This window comes from Pleurodeles waltl, chromosome 10 (assembly GCF_031143425.1).
Source record: "Pleurodeles waltl isolate 20211129_DDA chromosome 10, aPleWal1.hap1.20221129, whole genome shotgun sequence".
Taxonomy (NCBI): domain Eukaryota; kingdom Metazoa; phylum Chordata; class Amphibia; order Caudata; family Salamandridae; genus Pleurodeles; species Pleurodeles waltl.
In genome coordinates, this window is record NC_090449.1 from 428276285 (window position 1) to 428297603 (window position 21319).

General features: G+C 47.4%; 1 long non-coding RNA gene across 1 annotated transcript in view; it reads left to right on the top strand.

Annotated features, from left to right (window-relative positions):
- The window catches only part of LOC138261591 (uncharacterized), a 158164-nt gene that overhangs the window by 106864 nt on the left and 29981 nt on the right, over window positions 1-21319 (top strand). The window contains exon 3 of the long non-coding RNA XR_011199120.1: window positions 4923-5184. This is a non-coding gene — a long non-coding RNA (uncharacterized lncRNA). The remainder of the gene's footprint in view (window positions 1-4922; window positions 5185-21319) is intronic.

The window sequence follows — 21319 nt, forward strand, 5'->3', positions numbered from 1 at the left end:
AACCCACAAGAGAGACCCTAAACAGCCCTCAGAGGAGGATTGGCTACAGAGCGAGGTAAGCACCTATCAGGAGGGGTCTCTGACATCACCTGCTGGCACTGGCCACTCAGAGGTCTCCATTGTGCCCTCACACCTCTGCATTCAAGATGGCAGAGGTCTGGGACACACTGGAGGAGCTCTGGGCACCTCACCTGGGGAGGTGCTGGTCAGGGGAGTGGTCACTCCCCTTTCCTTTGTCTAGTTTCGCACCAGAGCAGGGCTGGGGGGATCCCTGAACCGGTGTAGACTGGCTTATGCAAGGAGGGCACCATCCTCCTCTCAGGCCCTTAACACCTATTTCCAAAGGGAGAGGGTGTGGGTGTAACACCCTCTCTCAGAGGAAATCCTTTGTTCTGCCTTCCTGGGACTGGGCTGCCCAGGCCCGGGGGGGGGGCAGAAACCTGTCTGAGGGTTGGCAGCAGCGGTAGCTGCAGAGAAAACCCCAGAGAGTTAGTTTGGCAGTACCTGGCTCTATGCTGGAGCCAAAGGGATGCATGGAATTGTCCCCCCATTACCAGAATGGTACTGGGGTGCCAATTCCATGATCATAGACATGTTAAATGGCCATGCTCGGAGTTACCATTGTGAAGCTACACATAGATATTGACCTATTTGTAGTTCACACATGTAATGGTGTCCTCGCACTCACAAAGTCTGGGGAAATTGCCCTGAACAATGTGGGGGCACCTTGGCTAATGCCAGGGTGCCCTCACACCTAGTAACTTTGCACCTAACCTTCACTAAGTGATGGTTAGACATATAGGTGACTTATAGGTTACTTAACTGCAGTTTAAAATGGCTTTGAAAATGCTTGGATGTTATTTCACTCAGGCTGCAGTGGCAGTCCTGTGTAAGAATTGTCTGAGCTCCCTATGGGTGGCAAAAGAAATGCTGCAACTCATATAGATCTCCTGGAACCCCAATACCCTGGGTACCTAGGTACCATATACTAGGGAATTATAAGGGTGTTCCAGTGTGCCAATCAGACTTGGTAAAATTAGTCACTAGCCTTCAGTTACAATTTTAAAAGCAGAGAGAGCATAAACAATGAGGATCTGGTTAGCAGCGCCTCAGTGATACAGTTAGGCACCACACAGGGAACACATACAGGCCACAGCAGGATCCCACTGACAACATAGGGTTTCCACTATGAGCACTGGTGCCCTGGCTAGCAGGATCCCAGTGAGACAGTAAAAACACCCTGACACATACTCACAAACAGGCCAAAAGTGGGGGTAACAAGGCTAGAAAGAGGCTACCTTCCTACAAACTTCAAACAGTTTTGCCTCTACTACTATACTTTCAGCTACCATGATAAACTTTTTTTTCTTTTTTCATTGGTTTTCTTTTTAAATACTTTTTAATCCATTTATGTCATGAAAATAAATGCTAATGACACTGTCAAAGAGTGCTGTTGTAGGTATTGTGGTATTTCCTTTGTTTTGCCTTCCTTCCACTGTCACTTAGTTAAATCTATTAAACAATTAGTTCCAAAGAAAAATGAGATGTGATGGATAGGTAATGTGTTACCCATTTAATTCAAACATAAATCAAAATCACAAAGTATTTGTGTCATACATTTGTAGGTGACAAATATGTGACAAAATCAAATATGCTTTTCACAAACCATGCAGACGCCAAACAGTCTGTGCCATTTAGAAGTTGGAGCTCCAGAAACGTGACACCATGTAAGAAACAGAATATTTCATAAAACCAAATTAAATATTTAAACTACTATTGATTTATGACCTCAGCTGGAGGCAGACATCCTGCCCTTACAATAGGAATCCTACATCTATAACACCAACAGTCTACATCATGGCTGTAACAAATATTGAGGCTATATGACCATTTCAGGACACTATGGCAGTATCTGGTGCAATGTCACAATCACCAATCAGTGATGTGCTAAAAAAAAGTTATTTCAACTATGAGAAGACACATCAACAGCTTCCTACACTGAACACAAATTGAAGATGTAGCCAATGTGAAGGAAAACTAGTGTCCTAAGCTTGACATACACATGTGGTTGGAGCAAGTTAAGCAGGACATATTACCTTGGCCTGATACAATCTCAAGAACTTCCATTCAATCACTGTGTACGTTGTCTCTGTACAAGAACTGTCAATCCAAAGTGAGTATCTGTTAACCAATGTTCCTTTTGTATTTTCCAACAGCAACATTCTATTGCAAATGTCACAACTTTGAAATGTCCAATGAAAATGACACGATGAAGGACCCCAAAACAGAATTGCAAAGGAAAATGAATGATTTCTGATATCATATTTGACTCAAAGGAGGACACATATACTTAGCACAAGCAAAGCTAATCTATGTCAATAAACACAGTAGTCAATGTAGGAAAACTTTGATCCACAAACATCTTTGCCTTGGATTTTCCTGAACTGGCCAATCCTACCAAATTACCATCACATACTGATATGCTCAGTTATGTCACAAGTTGTTCTGACATTGGATGTCACAATATATAAGGGTAGACTCACACTCAGGTGAAGAAGTGGCCAATGATGTCTTGACGTAGGTCAATTCCTTCCTCTTCACCGCTGTCATCTTCATTTGGCATTTCGACATCCTCATCTGGTAGCTCTTCACGGTCTCCATCCTCTGCAATGATTGGGATGTTCCATCGTAGGGTGATTTTGTGCAGCATGCAGCAGGCAATTGTGATTTGGCACACCTTATCGGGTGAGTAGAGAAGGGCTCCACAGGTTTTGTCCAGGCACCAAAATCTGGTCTTCAGGAACCCACAAACCCACTCCACTGGCCTCTGTGTTCTTTCATGGGCCTCGTTGATGCAACTTCCTCTGGCGTTGTTCGATTCCTCAGCGGTGTCAACAACCATGGTCGGTTAGGATACACTGTCTCCTACATGGAAGCAATAAATTGATAGATTAAAATCACATCAAGCCATTGTACATTCCTAAACTAGGATTACAGCAAATTATTCTCAAATCATATTGTCCTTACCAATCCAGCTAGGCCCTCTCAGGTCCAAGTTGTGTCATTTGCAGGTGTATGGTGCTGTTCCTAGTGCAAAGGAATCATGTGTTGACCCAGGAAAGCGGCATACACACGTGAGATGTATAACTCTGGTAAGCTGACAACATGCACATTGATGGAATGGAAGTTCTTCCGACTGCGGTAGACCTTTTCCCTGGTTTGTGGTGGCACCACAGCAATATGTGTGCCATCAATTGGTCCAACCACATGTGGTAGGCCACCCAAATTATACAATTCTACCTTCACATTGGCCAAATCCTGAGCTCTTGGAACCTGGAGGAAGCTGTTAATATGTCTCATCATTAAAGCAAAGACTTATTTTAGCTCGCCACTGAAGGTTGGCTGTGACATGCCTCCAGATACTGCCTCAGTGTGGCCACAAAATGATGTACAGCCATGAGTTTCACTATTAGGGTTATTGCTGTTGTATTCCTATTGTGAGGTGGGAGATCAGGCTCCAGCTGCTGATACAAATCCAGTAGTTTGCCTATTTTATTAAGTCCCTTTCCTCCATGGTGCCAAGATTTGGAAATGGTCTGAAGACTTGAGGACACCTTCTTCTACCCATCCCTGTGTTCACATATCTGCATACAAGGAAAACAATCTATCAATTAGAATTGTCACATAAGACTTTCACAATCAACACACATCTTATGTCTTAGTTAGATCAGTGATTTTACTGTGTCATATATGTTCCCATAATTGTAAAATGTTTTTGCTATTTCAAATATACATTTTTTTTACATGTCTGACTTTTTTAAGGGATAATGTGTAAATAATAAATTTGAAATGTATTATTTGCACTTTATTTTTATTTTTTTACAATTACAGTTAACAGAATTATAACATACACTGCAGCACTATAAATGTCAAACGTAGTAATGGTTCACTGTTTTATGTGTCATATTTTGGCAAAAACAGTGTTGTAGGTATCTGAGATTTACATACAAGGTAGCTACCATTTTGAGTGGAGGAGATGCACAAACAATTTAAAAATACACAGCTTCACGTCCACAAATGTTGGGTGCCAGACCTTGCTGTCAAGACATTGGCTATCCAACAGCTGTCGTAGAAAGTTGACCGCATAGTAGGTGTAACACTCCACAACTGACTCTGCCATAGGCTAAAGTGTGGGACGGCTACGCATGAAAGCCAATGGCTGTGTCTGTTTCCGCAGCGGAGTGCATATGTTGTGTAATAGGATGAAGCATCTGGAAAAAAGCTCACTTGCCTCCTAACACTAACAATTTGAAATTAGAGTATCTGTATGTTTCAAACATGTCATGGTGCCACATATGGGGAATTGGATTTCCTGTGCTGCACGTCTAAATGACACAGGCTCTCAATCATCCATACAAGTATGTCCCATTACTACACACACTTGTTCATTCATCACACAAAACTATGCTCTCAATGACACATCGCAGCCTTTCCATACTACCCTTATTCACTGTATGTGGCACAAACCGTAGTATCTAGCTCTTTGAAGATTAGGCATTATGCCAATGTAGCTGTTCCTGGGGTTATGTGCAACTAATGTACCAGTTCTTTGTCCTTTAGTCCCTCACAATGACGTGGACTAATCAATAGTGGCTCTCACTAGCTGAAAGGTTTCCTAGCCCTGGTCTAGATGCTGTTTGTGGCCTAGATTGGTAACATGAGGAGATCAATAGTGTTGAGGGTACTCAATAGATCATTGCAAATTAGTACTTCCTAGTAAATTTTACATGTTTGAAAATAATCTGTACTGGCTGCTTTGGGAATGCATGTGAGAGATGCAACAACAGTGTTTCACAGCACTACAGACAAACAAAATCACTCAAAACATCTTTTGTTGTTTTATTTTTTCCTCATGCATTCAGGTCAAAACTCATCAAGCGCGGGACATATGACAAAGAAGGTGTAGACCCTGGGTGTCCATGAGCTGCGCATCCTACATTGCAGGAAGAGGTGGAAGGAACTCTGACACTGGACCAGAAAGTCAGCACAAGTTCAGTTCGGCCAGGCCTTCCAGTGAGGCAAAAGTGGGTGCCGAAACCTGACCCACACCAAAGGCCCGCATCCTTGAGGTGGTATACCCGGAGCTTTATGGGCAGTTGAAGGCCCAACAGCAGCATCAAGGGGGTGAGTTATTGTACATAGCTATTCTTGTTATTTAACCTTCTTAATTTACAGCAATGTTATTTGGCATCAACATGAAGGCTGCTACATATCCAATGCAGACGAAGATTTCTGGAGGTGTAATGTTTATCTGACAGTACTCTAAACACACAGAGTGAGATGAGAAGTATATCACGTCATACTTTCTCCATATACAAACAATATTGAACACCAAAGGTGTGGCTGGGAAGGAGATGGGTATGTTCCAGACGTGACCCTGTCCAGAAGTGCTTGGGTTTGTTAGGATAACTAGGAGGTTCCCCTTTTATGGAAGAGATGTTACCACACACTTAATTGTGTCATGCTTTATCACTGACCATCCCTACCCACCCTGGTAGGACACTGCCACCAGGGAGGACGCAACCTCAGTAGGCCTGCATTGGAGGGAGTTCTTAGATAAATACTACTGGATAGTTGTAGGAGGCTGGCCTGGTTTGTAGTGGGTACCTTAAATACTTACACCTTATACCAGGTCCAGTTATCCCTTATTAGTGAAATGTAGGCAGTGTATAGAAGCCAGGCTCTCTAGGGGTAGCTGTAGCTGAGCAGCCAAGGCTTATCTAGGAGACATGCAAAGCTCATGCAACATCACTGTAGTCACTCAGTGCTCACACACATGAAAGAAAATACTCAGTGTTACAAAAATAAAGTTACTTTATTTTAGTGACACAAATGCCAAAAATACCATAGAGACTATACTCCCTTAGGAGGTAAGTAATACACAAATTATATACACTAGTATGCAGAAATAGCTCTAAAAACAGAAAACAGTGCAAATAGTGAAAATCACAACAGTCAGAAATGGACCTCGGGGGAACACAAACCATATGCTAAAAAAGTGGAATGCGAAAGTCGGTTTCCCACGTAGGCAACTGTAGTATGTAGAGGGGCGCTGGGAGTATTAGAAAACATCAAAGTTAAGTAATAGAACCCACTGCAGAGCCCAGGAAAACAGGAGTAAATCACAGTAACTTTCCTAAAACACACAAGAACACAAGAAAGAAGATAATACTAGAACCAGAAGATACTGCAAGACACCAACAATGGATTCCTGGACCTGAAGTCCTGTGGAAGAAGGGGAACATGTCCAAGAAGCACAGAAGAGTCCAGGGAGAACAGGAGCCCCTGCTAACCTGGATGAAGGTGCAAAAGAAGATCCACCGGTGAAGAATAACAGTCAGTACTGCACCCAAGAAGACAGATGTGGGTTCCTGGTTGGTGCAGATGATGTTCCACGCGGGATGGATGGTTGCAGTCTGGTTTGGGTCACTGGATTCTGCCAACAAGCCTTGGCACACGCAAAGCTGGCGGTTAGCAGAAAATGGCGCAGCCTGGGACCAGAAGGGACCTGGTGGACTCTACCTAGGATGGGAAGTCAGAAGGAGCTCTCTGCAGCTCAGAGAGTCCTCAGAAGACGAGCCAGCACACACAGGAGTCTCACATCATGGGGACAAAGATTGTGCAAAAGAAGGTCCACCCAGCACTACAACAAAGTGTCCCACGCCGCTGGAGAACCCTGCAGGAAGCTGTGTGTCGCAGGATAGAGTACTGTGGGCCAGAGGTGCACGGTGCATGAAGAACTTCGTGGAAGGATGCCAACAATCCTTGAAGTGAGAAAGTAGCCTCTTTCTAGCATGGTTACCCCCAATTTTGGCCTGTTTGTAAGTGTGTGTCAGTGTGTTTTTACTGTGTCACTGGGATCCTGCTAGCCAGGACCCCAGTGCTCACAGGTAAAAACCTATATGTCAGTGTGTTTTGCCTGACTCACTGGAATCCTGCTAGTCAGGACCCCGGCGCTCATAGTTTGTGGCCTAATCTATGTGTTGTCTGTAGTGCTTGACTGTGTCTCTGGGGCTCTGCTAACCAGTGTAGGAAAGTACCCTCTTGCCTGGCATGTTACGCCCATATTTCACTGTATATATGTTGTTTTAGTGTATGTGTCACTGGGACCCTGCCAGACAGGGCCCCAGTGCTCATAAGTGTGCCCTGTTTGTGTTCCCTGTGTGATGACTAACTGTCTCACTGAGGCTCTGCTAACCAGAACCTCAGTGGTTATGCTCTCTCTGATTTCTAAATTGTCACTAACAGGCTTGTGACCAATTTTACCAATTCACATTGGCATACTGGAACACCCTTATAATTCCCTAGTATATGGTACTGAGGTACCCAGGGTATTGGGGTTCCAGGAGATCCCTATGGGGTGCACCATTTCTTTTGCCACCCATAGGGAGCTCTGACAATTCTTACACAGGCCTGCCACTGCAGCCTGAGTAAAATAACGTCCACGTTATTTCACAGCCATTTACCACTGCACTTAAGTAACTTATAAGTCACCTATATGTCTAACCTTCACCTGGTGAAGGTTGGGTGCTAAATTACTTAGTGTGTGGGCACCCTGGCACTAGCCAAGGTGCCCCCACATCGTTCAGGGCAAATTCCCTGGACTTTGTGAGTGCGGGACACCATTTCACGCGTGCACTATACATAGGTCACTACCTATGTATAGCGTCACAATGGTAACTCCGAACATGGCCATGTAACATGTCTAAGATCATGGAATTGTCACCCCAATGCCATTTTGGCATTGGGGAGACAATTCCATGATCCCCCGAGTCTCTAGCACAGACCTGGGTACTGCCAAACTGCCTTTCCTGGGGTTTCACTGCAGCTGCTGCTGCTGCCAACCCCTCAGACAGGTTTCTGCCCTCCTGGGGTCCAGCCAGGCCTGGCCCAGGAAGGCAGAACAAAGGACTTCCTCAGAGAGAGGGTGTTACACCCTCTCCCTTTGGAAAAAGGTGTCAGGGCTGGGGAGGAGTAGCCTCCCCGAGCCTCTGGAAATGCTTTGATGGGCACAGATGGTGCCCATCTCTGCATAAGCCAGCCTACACCGGTTCAGGGATCCCCCAGCCCTGCTCTGGCGCGATAATGGACAAAGGAAAGGGGAGTGACCACTCCCCTGACCTGCACCTCCCAGGGGAGGTGCCCAGAGCTCCTCCGGCGTGCCCCAGACCTCTGCCATCTTGGATTCAGAGTTGTGCTGGCACACTGGACTGCTCTGAGTGGCCAGGGGCCAGCAGGTGACGCCAGAGACTCCTTCTGATAGGCTCTTACCTGTGTTACTAGCCTATCCTCCTTCCTAGGTAGCCAAACCTCCTTTTCTGGCAATTTAGGGTCTCTGCTTTGGGGAATTCTTCAGATACCGAATGCAGGAGCTCACCAGAGTTCCTCTTCACTTCTCTCTTCACCTTCTGCCAAAGGATCGACCGCTGACTGCTCAGGACTCCTGCAAAACTGCAACAAAGTAGCAAAGACGACTACTGTAACCTTGTATCGCTGATCCTGCCGCTTTCTCGTCTGTTTCCTGGTGGTGCATGCTCTGGGGGTAGCCTGCCTCCTTCTTGCACCAGGAGCTCTGAAGAAATCTCCCGTGGGACGACGGAATCTTCCCCCTGCAAACCGCAGGCAACAAAAGACTGCATCACCGGTCCTCTGGGTCCCCTCTCAGCACGACGAGCGTGGTCCCTGGAACTCAGCAACTCTGTCCAAGTGACTCCCACAGTCCAGTGACTCTTCAGTCCAAGTTAGGTGGAGGTAAGTCCTTGCCTCCCCATGCTAGACTGCATTGCTGGGATTCCGCGTGATTTGCAGCTGCTCCGGCTCCTGTGCACTCTTCCAGGATTTCCTTCGTGCACAGCCAAGCCTGGGTCCCCGACACTCTAACCTGCAGTGCACAACCTCCTTAGTTGTCCTCCGGCATCGTGGGATTCCCTTTTGTGTCTTCGGGTGGACTCCGGTTTACTCCTCTTCCAAGTGCCTGTTCTGGTACGTCTGTGGGTGCTGTCTGCTTCTGTGAGGGCTCCCTGACTTGCTGGGAGCCCCCTCTGTCTCCTCATCCAAGTGGCGACATCCTGGTCCCTCCTGGGCCACAGCAGCATCCAAAAACCCTAACCGCGACCCTTGCAGCTAGCAAGGCTTGTTTGCGGTCTTTCTGCGTGGGAACACCTCTGCAAGCTTCTTCATGACGTGGGACATCCATCCTCCAAAGGGGAAGTTTCTAGCCCTCTTCGTTCTTGCAGAATCCACAGCTTCTACCATCCGGTGGCAGCTTCTTTGCACCCTCAGCTGGCATTTCCTGGGCATCTGTCCACTCTCAACATTGTCGCGACTCTTGGACTTGGTCCCCTTGTTTCACAGGTACTCAGGTCTGAAAATCCACTTTGGTTGCTTTGCTGGTGTTGGTCTTCCTTGCAGAAACCCCCATCACGACTTCTGTGCTCCCTGGGGGTTATAGGTGCACTTACTTTTCAGGGTCTTGGGGTGGGCTATTTTTCTAACCCTCACTGTTTTCTTACAGTCCCAGCGACCCTCTACAAGCTCACATAGGTTTGGGGTCCATTCGTGATTCGCATTCCACTTTTGGAGTATATGGTTTGTGTTGCCCCTATACCTATGTGTGCCTATTGCAATCTACTGTAACTTTACATTGCTTGCATTACTTCCTTTTGCTATTACTGCATATTTTTGGTATTGTGTACATATATCTTGTGTATATTTGGCATCCTCATACTGAGGGTACTCACTGAGATACGTTTAGCATATTGTCATAAAAATAAAGTACCTTTATTTTTAGTATATCTGTGTATTGTGTTTTCTTATGATATGGTGCATATGACACCAGTGGTATAGTAGGAGCTTTGCATGTCTCCTAGTTCAGCCTAAGCTGCTCTGCTATAGCTACCTTCTATCAGCCTAAGCTGCTAGAAACACCTCTTCTACACTAATAAGGGATAACTGGACCTGGTACAGAGTGTAAGTACCCCTTGGTACCCACTACAAGCCAGGCCAGCCTCCTACAACCAGAACCTCCGTGCTTATGTTCTCTCTGCTTTTAAAATTTGTCACTATAGGCTAGTGACTTCATTTACCAATTTCAATTGGCACACTGGACCCTCCTTATAAGTCCCTAGTATATGGTACCTAGGTACCCAGGGCATTGGGGTTCCAGGAGATCCTTATGGGCTGCAGCATTTATTTTGCCACCCATAAGGAGCTCAGACAAACCCTTCCACAGGCCTGCCATTATAGCCTGCGTAAAATAGTGTACACACTATTTCACAGCCGTTTTCACTACACTAAAGTAGCTTATAAGTCACCTATATGTCTAACCTTCATTTACTGAAGGTTAGGTGCAAAGTTACAAGGTATGAGGGCACCCTTGCACTAGCAAAGGTGTCCCCACATACTTCAGGGCCATTTCCCGGGACTTTGTGAGTGCGGGAACGCCATTACACGCGTGCACTACATATAGGTAAATACCTGTATGCAGCTTCACAACAGTAACTCCGAATATGGCTATGGAACATGTCCAAGATCATGGAATTGTCCCCCCATTCCAAATCTGGTATTAAGGAGCCAATTCCATGCATCCTGGGGGCTCCACCATGGATCCCCAGTACTACTAAACCAGCTCTCTGAGGCTTGCACTGCAGCTACAGCTACTGCCACCTCACAGACAGGGTTCTACCCTCCTGGGGTCTGAGCAGCTCAGTCCCAGGAAGGCAGAACAAAGCATTTCCTCTGAGAGCAGGGTGTTACACCCTCTCCCTTTGGAAATAGGTGTTTCAGGCTGGGGAGGGGTAGCCTTCCCCAGCCTCTGGAAATGCTTTGAGGGGCACAGATGGTGCCCTCCTTGCATAAGCCTGACTACACTGATTCAGGGACCCCTTGTCCTGTGCTCTGGCGCGAAACTGGACAAAGGAAATGGGAGTGACACTCCCCTGTCCATCACCACCCTAGGGGTGGTGCCCAGAGCTCCTCCAGTGTGTCCCAGACTTCAGCCATCTTGCTTTGCAAGGTGTGGGGGCACTCTGGAGGCCTCTGAGTGGCCATTGCCAGCAGGTGACGTCAGAGACCCCTCCTGATAGGTCCTTACCTGATAAGGTAGCCAATCCCCCTATGAGGACTATTTAGGGTCTCTTCTGTGGGTTCTCTTCAGATTCTGCTTGCAAGTTTCCTTCAGGAATCCTCTGCAACTACTAATTCACCCTCTGACCTCGGATCAACCGCAGCCTGCTCCAGGGACCACTGTAACAGCAACAAAGTATCCACAAGGGATACTTTTCCTCTGCAACTTCAGCTCCAGCCAGCAACTGCTTCCATGTTACGCTCTGAGCTCCCTGTCTTCATCCTGCACCAGAAGGACCAAAGAAATCTCCAGTGGGGTGATGGAGTCACTCCCCTGCTCACGCAGGCAACTACCAAGACATCGACCAGTACCCTTGGACTCCTCTCACAGCGACGAGCGTGCTCCTAAGGACACAGAGGGTGGACCCCATTGACATAGACTGTCCTCAGGTCCTGCTGAAGCAATTTGGAGGAGGTAAGACCTTGCCTTCCCTGAGAGCGACGGTACCCCTGTGTATTGCGTCTTTCTCACCTCCTGAGGCCTCTGTGCACTGTTTGCAAAATTCCTTCATGCACAGCCTGGCCCAGGTCCGCAGCAGTCCATCCTGCGACGCTCAACTCGCTGAGTTGTTCTCCGGCGGCGTGGGACCTTCCTTTGTTGTGCTGCACCAACACCTTTTACACCTCCTTTGTCTCCGTGTCCTGGAACTCCTGTGGGTGCTGCCTGGCATCCTGAGGTCTCTCTAAAGTGCTGAGAGCCCCCTCTTCCTCCTCACACAGAATGGAGGCCCCCAGGTCCGTCCTGGGTCCAGCCAATGCCATTTTGACGCAACACACACTTTTGTCGTAACCAATCCTTGTTGGTGACTTCCAACATGCAATCACGCCTTCATCCATCTTCACGTCGTGGGACATACTTTGCATCATGCAGGAACCTGCTGGCATCTTCCCAGGGTGCATTCCTGCAGTCTTCGACTAATCGGGGACTCTCTTTTGTACCCTCTTCTGTGTTGGCAGGGGCTCCTGCTCTTCCTGGAACTTCTTTCGACTTCTGGACTTGGTCCCCTTCTTTTGCAGGTCTTCAGGTCCAGGAACACAGCAGTTGTTGTTTGCAGACTTGGTTTGTTACTGCAATATCCCAATCACGAGGTGTAGTGTGTCCTAAGGAAACTTGTAGTACTTTACTCCTGCTTTTCTGGGCTCTGGGGTGGGGTAATTTACTTACCTTTACTGTATTCTTACTCTCCCAGAGATTCTGCACACACTATACTTGTCTAGGGGGGAATTCTTGATTTGCCTTCCACTTTCCTAGTATATGGTTTGTGTTGCCCCTAGACCTATTTTCTCCCATTGCATTCTATAGCATTTCCTATTGTTTGCACTATGCTATGTTTAATTACTTACCTTATTTTGGTGTCTAGTGTATATATTGTGTATAATACTTACCTAAAGAAGGAGTATTGTCTCTAAGATATATTTGGTACTGTGTCACCTAAATAAATACCTTTATTTTTGGTAACACTGAGTATTGTCTTTACTTTTGTATAAGTACTGTGTAACTATAAGTGGTATTGCATGAGCTTTGCATGTCTCCTACTTCAGCCTAAGCAGCTCTGCTATAGCTACCTCTATCAGCCTAAGCTGTTAGAACACTACTACTTCACTAATAAAGGATAATTGGACCTGGTATAAGGTGTAGGTACCCAATACAAACCAGTCCAGCCTCCTACACTTGGCAACTGCAAAACATGCAGTGCACGGGGGTACTGTCTTGCATGGAGAGGCAAGCTCTTACCTCCACCAAAGTTAGACAGTAGGACGTCAGGACCATCAGGACCACTTCAGTTAACTACCCGTGAGGCAGGATCCACACAGCTCGTCAGGAGAGGGGACCACACGCGCCAGTCATCGTTGCACAGAGGGACATTCCTTTGTTTTTCTGGTGCAGGCTGAAGACAGGCAGTCCTCAGCTGCAGTTGCTAGCAGGAGCTGAAGATACAATGTTGCAGAAGTAGTCTTTGCTTCTTTGTTGCAGTTTGTCGAGTTCCTGGAGGGTCCAGATGCAGTTTTTCAGTGACAAGGTGAAGTAAAGGCTGCACAGGATTCCTGCTGGAATCTTGCAATCCGAGTCTGAACAACCACCCAAGAGAGAGACTCTAAATTGCCCTGAAAGGGGGATTGGTCAGCTATACAGCTAAGCGCTTATCAGGGGAGGGCTCTGACGTCACCTGCTGGCACTGGCCACTCAGATGCTCCCAGAGTTCCCTGCCAACTTGGTATCCAAGATGGCAAAACCCAGGGACCCCCTGGAGGAGCTCTGAGCATCACCTCTGGAGTGGTGATGGACAGGGGAGTGGTCACTCCCCTTTCCTCTGTCCAGTTTTGCGCCAAAGCAGGGACTGGGGGTCCCTGAACCGGTGTTGGCTGATTATGCAAGGAGGGCACCAAATGTGCCCTTCATAGCATTTCAAGTGGCTTGGGGAGGCTACCCCTCCCAAGCCTGTAACACCTATTTCCAAAGGGAGAGGGTGTAACACCCCTCTACCAAAGGAAATCCTTTGTTCTGCCTTCCTGTGCTTGAGCTGCTCAAGCAACAGGAGGGCACAGGCCTGTCTGAGAGGTGGCAGTAGCTGGGGCTGCCTAGCAAACCTCAGAAGGCTGGAATGGCAATCCTGGGGGTCCTCTAAGGAGCCCCCAGAGTGCATGGAATCATACAACCAATGCTTGCCAAAGCATTGGGGTGTGATTCCAACATGTTTGATACCAAACATGCCTATGTTTGAAGTTACCATTATGTTGCTGGATATAGGTAGTGACCTATGTCCAGTACACGCTTAAAATGGCGTTCCCCCACTTACAAAGTCCAGGAAAATGGTCCTGAAGACCGTGGGGCATCTCTGCTAGTGCAGGGGTGCCCTCACACACAGGTACTCTACACCCTGCCCTCAGGGCTGGAGGGCCGGCTACAGGTGTGACTTATAAGTGTTCTGGTGCAGTGGAAATGGCAGTGAAAGGGTGCATGCACCTTTTCACACAGGCTGGCTGGCAGTCCTGTAGAAGCCTTTGCACGGGCTCCCTATGGGTGGCTAAATAAATGCTGCAGCCCACAGGGATCCCCTGGAACCCCAATGCCCTGGGTACCTAGGTACCACACTAGGAACTTCTAAGGGGGCACTAATATACCAGTTTTGGAAGAAATACTGGGTTACCAGTATGCAATAACCACAATTTAAGGGAGAGAGCATAACTACTGGGGTCCTGATTAGCAGGATCCCAGTAGTCACAGTCAAACACACTGATAAACAGGCCAAAAGTGGGGTTAACCATGCTAGAAAGAGGCTTCTTTCCTACACAACATTCCCCAAATGAAGGACTGTGAGGCTAACCTTGGCCAGTTGAGACTTCATTGTCTGAGTGGTGATAAGTGGAGAATAGCTCTGCAATAGATGGTTACTTCCTTTATCATCCACTATGTGGTCCCTTTCCTGTGGGGAGGAGAACCACCCTGTTTGATTACTTTTAGTTAGAGAACAGTAAATCTGTTGTCTCTGAGATTCCCTAGGTTTAAGATTATGAAAAAGTTTTAAAGTGGGGCAGGATGGCTATTCCTGGGACCCTATGTTAAGGCAGGGTTGCTGTCCTAAGGATTGTAATGCAAGACAGGGATGCTGTCTTAGCAAGGCTAGAGAAGGGCAAATGTTTGTCCTCATGGCTCTAAAAGAGGACAGCATTGTTGTCCCTCTTGAGGGTAGAGCAGGACAGGGTTGCTGTCCTAAGGGCTCTACATAAGGACAGGGCTGCTCTGAGGAGAGCAGACAGGGTTTTCTTGGGAATGGTGTGCCTGGTGGCCAAGAGCGACATGATGGTGGACTGGAAGGCCGGGGCAGCACCAACACTGATTAAATGGAAGCGAGGAGTGGATTGGTGTGCACAACGTGGGAGGCTGGTGTACGAGGCCAGGGGGTGTCCAAACAAATACAATAAAGTGTGGGGGAAGCGGGAGGATGCGACATGCTTTTAGCTTAGAAGCAGCGCAACTTGAGGTGTGATGTGGTCATGGGTCGATGGGAGGACTTCTTTCTCCTCCCCCACCTCCTTCACCCTTCCTTGAGGGGCTGAGTTTATGTTGCTAACTATTATTCTTGTGCATAGATATTGTCTACAGAGTCCTGATTCGGACCAGGGATTGACCGTCCCCAAGCACCAGTTGTGCCATGTTATTTGTATTTGTATTATTATTTCCTCGTTTTCACAAAATCAATAAAAATGTCTTTATAAAAAAAAAAAAAGGACAGGGCTGCTATCCTATGGTTTTAGAGGTAGTGCACGGATGCTGCACTAAAGGTTCTCTGGGAGGGCTAGAGGGTTGCTCCAAATTTTCTAAGGCAGTGCAGGGATGCTTTTCTGTCTTAGGTGTCTCACAGAGAGGTACTTTTGCCTCCAGGAGTCCATCTGTGTTAGCTTTTGACTCCTTTGATACAGGTTCCACCCAAGGAGGGGTGTCTCCCACCACAGGAATATCCTTTGTGGTAGGGTGGGTAGGGGATACTTTGATACCCTTTTTACCTGTGGTGAGAGGAGGATCCTTAGGCTTCAGGGCTCCTTCTTTTCTTTGCTTTTTAATCTCATGTGAGATTAAAGGAATAAATTAATTGGGTATACAGGGCATGGATCATAAACTCTACTTTAGCCCAACCTGAGGCTTCTAGGTATTCTCCTAAGGTATTGTCTACAGGTAAGCTAGGTGACACCACCACCTGCTTAGGGCCAGTAACTCTACCCCAACTAAGTTGCACTACAGCTAAGGGGAGAGACTGAGTGGAGTTATTGACATCAGTAACTTGGTACTTCTGTCCAAGGAGGTGTTGTGCGGGTGACACTAGGTTTTCAGTCACTAAAGTGATACTGGCACCTGTGTCCCTGAAGGCCTGGGCCTCAACACCATTTATCTGAATTGACTGCTTGTACTTATCCATGTTAAGGGAACAAGCAGCCAAGGTGCAAGGCCAATGCCACCAGGTGTGACAGAAACTGTCTTGGGGGTTTCTACACCTACCCCACTTTCTATTTTGGACCCAAAAGTGAACCCAACCACACATTTACTTTGACTATTGCCAGTAGTCCCACCACTATTACTACTACTATTAGAGGCACTAGAAGTGAAAGTGGATTTAGTGGTGGTGGTAGGCTCAGTGGCTTTACCTGGGCAGGATTTGTCCAGTGGCCTATGGCCTTTACCTCTGCACATATAGAACTGAGGCTTTTTAGTGTGTGCAGAAAAGGAAGAAGAGGGAAAGGTTTTATTCCCACCCCCAGAGGAGTTTTGTGGACCTGAGGAGGAGTCTTTACTTTTCTGTTTGTTGCAACCCTTGTCCTGGGACTTATCACCTTCTTTTTACTTGTCCTTGTCAGACCCCGTATGAGATTTTCTGCTCACCCTTGTTCTGAACCATTTGTCTACCTTCTTTCTCAATTCTTGGGGAGAGGTCAGATCTGAGTCTACCAAGTACTGGTGCAACAAGTCAGACACACAGTTATTCAAAATATGCTCTCTCAAAAGAAGATTATATAAGCCCTTATAATCAGACACTTTGCTGCCATGTAACCAGCCTTCTAAAGCTTTAACAGAACAGTCCACAAAGTCAACCCAATCTTGTGAGGATTCTTTTTTGGTCTCTCTGAACTTTATTCTATATTGTTCAGTGTAGAAGGCTGGCCTGGTTTGTAGTGGGTACCTAAGGTACTTACACCTTATACCAGGTCCAGTCATCCCTTATTAGTGAAATGTGGGCAGTATCTAGAAGCCAGGCTGTCTAGAGGTAGCTATAGGCCGAGCAGCCAAGGCTGAACTAGGAGACATGCAGAGCTCTTGCAATACTACTGTAGTCATACAGTACTCACACACAAGAAAGACAATACTCAGTGTTACCAAATATAAAGGTACTTTATTTTAGTGACACAAGGCCAAAAATATCTTAGATGCTATATTCCCTTAGGAGGTAAGTCATACACATAAAATATATACTAGTAACCAAAATCAGGTAAGTACACAGTAATAAAATAGTGGAAATAGTGGAAACCACCATAGGCTAGATGGGCCTAGGGGCAACACACACCATATACTAAAATAGTGGGATGCGTAAGTCAGTTCTCCCCTAGGCAAGAGTAGTGTGTGGAGGGGCACTGGGAGTGTAAGAAAACACCAAAGGCAAGTAAAGTACCCCACCCCAGAGCCCAGGAAAACCGGAGTAAAGTACAGCAAGTTTCTTCAGAACATACTAGGAGTCATGATGAAGGATTATGCAAAAACCAAGCAAGACACCAACAACTGATTCGTAGACCTAAAGACTAGTGGAGAGAGGAGACTAATTCCAAAAGCAGATGAAGAGTCCAGGAAGAACAGGAGCCCCTTCTAACCCGGACGAAGGTGCAAAAGTGGATTCTCCAGTTAGAAGAAAAAGTCAGAGATGCACCAAAGAAGACAGCTGCGGGTTCCTGCTTGGTGCAAGAGATGTCCCACGTAGAGCAGAAGAATGCAGGCTGGTTTTCGTTGTTGGATTCCACCAACCAGCCTTGGCTCATGCAAAAGACACGGTTGGCGGGAAAAGGCGCTACCTGGGCCCAGGAGGGACCTGGGCGTCTCAACTCGGACTGAGGAGACATCGGGTGCTCTCAGCACTTCAGAGAGCCCTCAGAAGACCAGGCAGCACCCACTGGAGTCCCAGGACATGGGGACAAAGGAGTTGGAAATTGCTGTCGCCGCAGCACTACCACAAAGGGATCTCACGCCGCCGGAGAACAAGTCAGGGAGCTGAGCGTCGCAGGATGGAGTGCTGGCGACCTGGGCTATGCTGTGCACAAAGGATTCCTTGGAGAAGCGCACAGAAGCCCTAGGAGTTGCAAAGCACGCAGTGCACAGGGGTACTGTCTGGTTTGGGGGCAAGCTCTTACCTCCACCAAATTTGGACAGTTGGACCTTTGGACAGTCTGGGTTACTTTGGTCCACCACCTGTGTTCCAGGATCCACAATCGTAGTCAGGAGAGGGGACCCAGAGTACCGGTCGTCGCTGCAGAAAGGTTCCTGCTGAAGCAGGGTAGGGACTCCGTCACTCCACGGAAGATTCCTTTGGTCCTTCTGGTGCAGGATGAAGACAGTCAGTCCTCAAAGCGTGCATGACCTGGAAACTGTTGCAGTTGCTGGCAGAAGCTGAAATTACAGAGTTGCAGTAGCCTTCTTGGATACTTTGTTGCAGAGTACCTGGAGCAGTTCTGCAGTTGGTCCGACAGTAGAAGGTGAAGCAGAGGTTGCAGAGGAGTCCTGCTGGAATCTTGCAAAACCGAATCTGAGGAAACACCCAGAGGAGAGACCCTGACAGTGGGATTGGTCACCTAACCAGGTAAGCACCTGTCAGGAGGGTTCTCTGACGTCACCTGCTGGCACTGGCCGCTCAGATGCTCCCAGAGGTCTCTGACCATCCTGAAAACAAGATGGTAGAATCCAGAGACCCTCTGGAGGAGCTCTGGGCACCATCCCGGTGTGGTGATGAACAGGGGAGTGGTCAGTCCCCTTTCCTTTGTCCTGTTGTGCGTCAGAACAGGGACTGGGGGTCCCTGAACCGGTGTAGACTGGATTATGCAAGGAGGGCACCAAATGTGCCCTTCAAAGCATTTCCAGTGGCTTGGGGAGGCTACCCCTCCCGAGCCTGTAACACCTATTTCCAAAGGAAGAGGGTGTAACACCCCTCTCCCAAAGGAAATCCTTTGTTATGCCTTCCTGGGCTTGAGCTACTCAAGCAACAGGAGGACAGAAACCTGTCTGAGGGGTGGCAGCAGCTGGGGCTGCCTGGAAAACCTCAGAAGGCTGGAATGGCAAAACTGGGGCCCCTTTAAGGAGCCCCCAGAGTGCATGGAATCATACAACCAATGTTTGCTAAAGCATTGGGGTATGATTCCAACATGTTTGATACCAAACATGCCTATGTTCGGAGTCACCATTATGTAGCTGGACATAGGTGGTGACCTATGTCCAGTACACGCGTAAAATAGCGTTCCCGCACTCAGGAAGTCTGGGGAAATGGTCCTGGAGGACGTGGGGCACCTCTGTCAGTGTAGGGTTGCCCTCACACACAGTTACTCTGCACCCTGCCATCAGTGCTGGAAGGTCTACTACAGGAGTGACTTATAAGTGACCTGGTGAAGTGTAAATGGCAGTGAAAGGGTGCATGCACCTTTTCACACAGACTGCAATGGCAGTCATGTAGAAGCCTTTGTTTGCGCTCCCCATGGGTGGCAAAAGAAATGCTGCAGCCCATAGGGATCCCCGGAACCCAAGTGCCCTGGGTACCTAGGTACCGTATACTAGGCACTTATAAGGGGGCACCAATATGCCAATTTTGGGTGAAATGCTGGGTTACCAGTATGCAATAACCATATTTTAAGGGAGAGATCATAACTACTGGGGTCCTGATTAGCAGGATCCCAGTAGACACAGTAAAACACACTGACAAACAGGCCAAAAGTGGGGGTAACCAAGCTAGAAAGAGGCTACTTTCCTGCAATGCGGAAAGCAGATCAGATAAAAATACCTAACTGACTACGGGTAAATACTACCTTTAATATTTGTGTCCGTGAGTATGGTTAAAAATGTATCCGTCACTGTGAGTATAATAGCTCATCCCATTGTCAAATTGTCAACATGTTTCTGCCCTCACTCTGATCCTGTTCTGGTCTGGGGCATTCTTCAGGGCTCAGGATCTCTATTTGTGAGAGGTGAACTAACACCTTCCCTATTGTGTGAACATTTGAGCACTCAAGTCCTATCTGAATGATAAAGTACCATTTAGGCAATTAGGCACCCTTTGGTGAAATTGCTAGTTGCACCCTTCACCATCAAGGAAAGAAGCCATAATTGTTACACTACTCAAGGCTGGCAAGCCACCCCCAAACAGTGCTCGTCGTACAGACCTCTCTCCCTGCTTAACTTAGACACGGAAATGTATGCTTAAATTCTGGCAAATAAGCTGGTGCCTCTCTTCCCCCGGTTGGTTAAAGTGAACAGGCAGGTTTCATAGCGAGTCACAGTATTACAATGAATCTTAGAACCTTTTTCGATTCTCTGCAGCAGATTGACCCAGAGGTACGAGCAGAAGCAGTCTTTTTGGATGCAGAAAAAGCTTTTGATTTGGTCGAGTGGCTCCTTCTGTTTAAGGTGCTGCGTCGTGTCGGAGTTGGAGATGTATTTCTCCAGATGGTGCAGACCGTTTACACGAGCCCTGCAGCGAGGGTGTGCGTTAATGGCATGGTTTCTGATGCTGTGCCAATCACTAGGGGCACAAGGCAGGGGTGCCCTTTGTCACCCCTGCTGTATGCTCTGGTGGCAGAGGCATTGTCATGCGCCATATGGGAATACCACAGGCATAGAGGTGTTCGTTCCTGAGATACACACTGTTAATATCCACATATGCGGGAGAAAACTCTGTTGTATGTTCGGGACCCAGAACGTAATCTTTCACTGATGCTTTGTGAGGTGGTCGAGTTTGGTGGTTACTCCACTTTAAAGATTAATTGGAACAAATCTATTATATTTCCACTCAACCCAGCCATGACGCCGGTGTCACTGGATTTTCACTTTGCGTGGACAACGGATTCTGTCCGCTACCTGGGGATTCAGATACATACCGACCCGAATGTTGTCCTGCTTGATAATTATGGCAGAGCAGTACAAAAATTATCGGAAGCGGTTGATAGATGGATCAAGCTCCCCCTCACTTTGATGGGGCATATTGCCCTCATGAAAATAGTGGTCCTCGTGAAATTCTTTTTTTTATTCCAAAATGTCCCAATATTACTCCCTAAGACAACATTTAAGACATTAAAATCCCTGCTTATCAGACTTGCCTGGGTGAGGAAGCACTCCAGGCTTTGATGGAGCATGCTGACATTGCCATATGAGATGGGAGGTTTAAATGGCCCTGACTTGGAGACATATTATGAGGCTGCTCCCTGCCTGCTGGCACATAGTTGGATTCCTGGCTCCCATGATGCATCGCACACTTACATTGAGCGCAATATCTCACTCCCCACACACTGCCGCAGCATTTATTCTTTCCTCTGAAGCGCTGTTATGGCATCTTAGATTCCTTAAACATTACATTGCACACCTGGCATAGACTCATGGTTGGGAAGGCACTTCCTC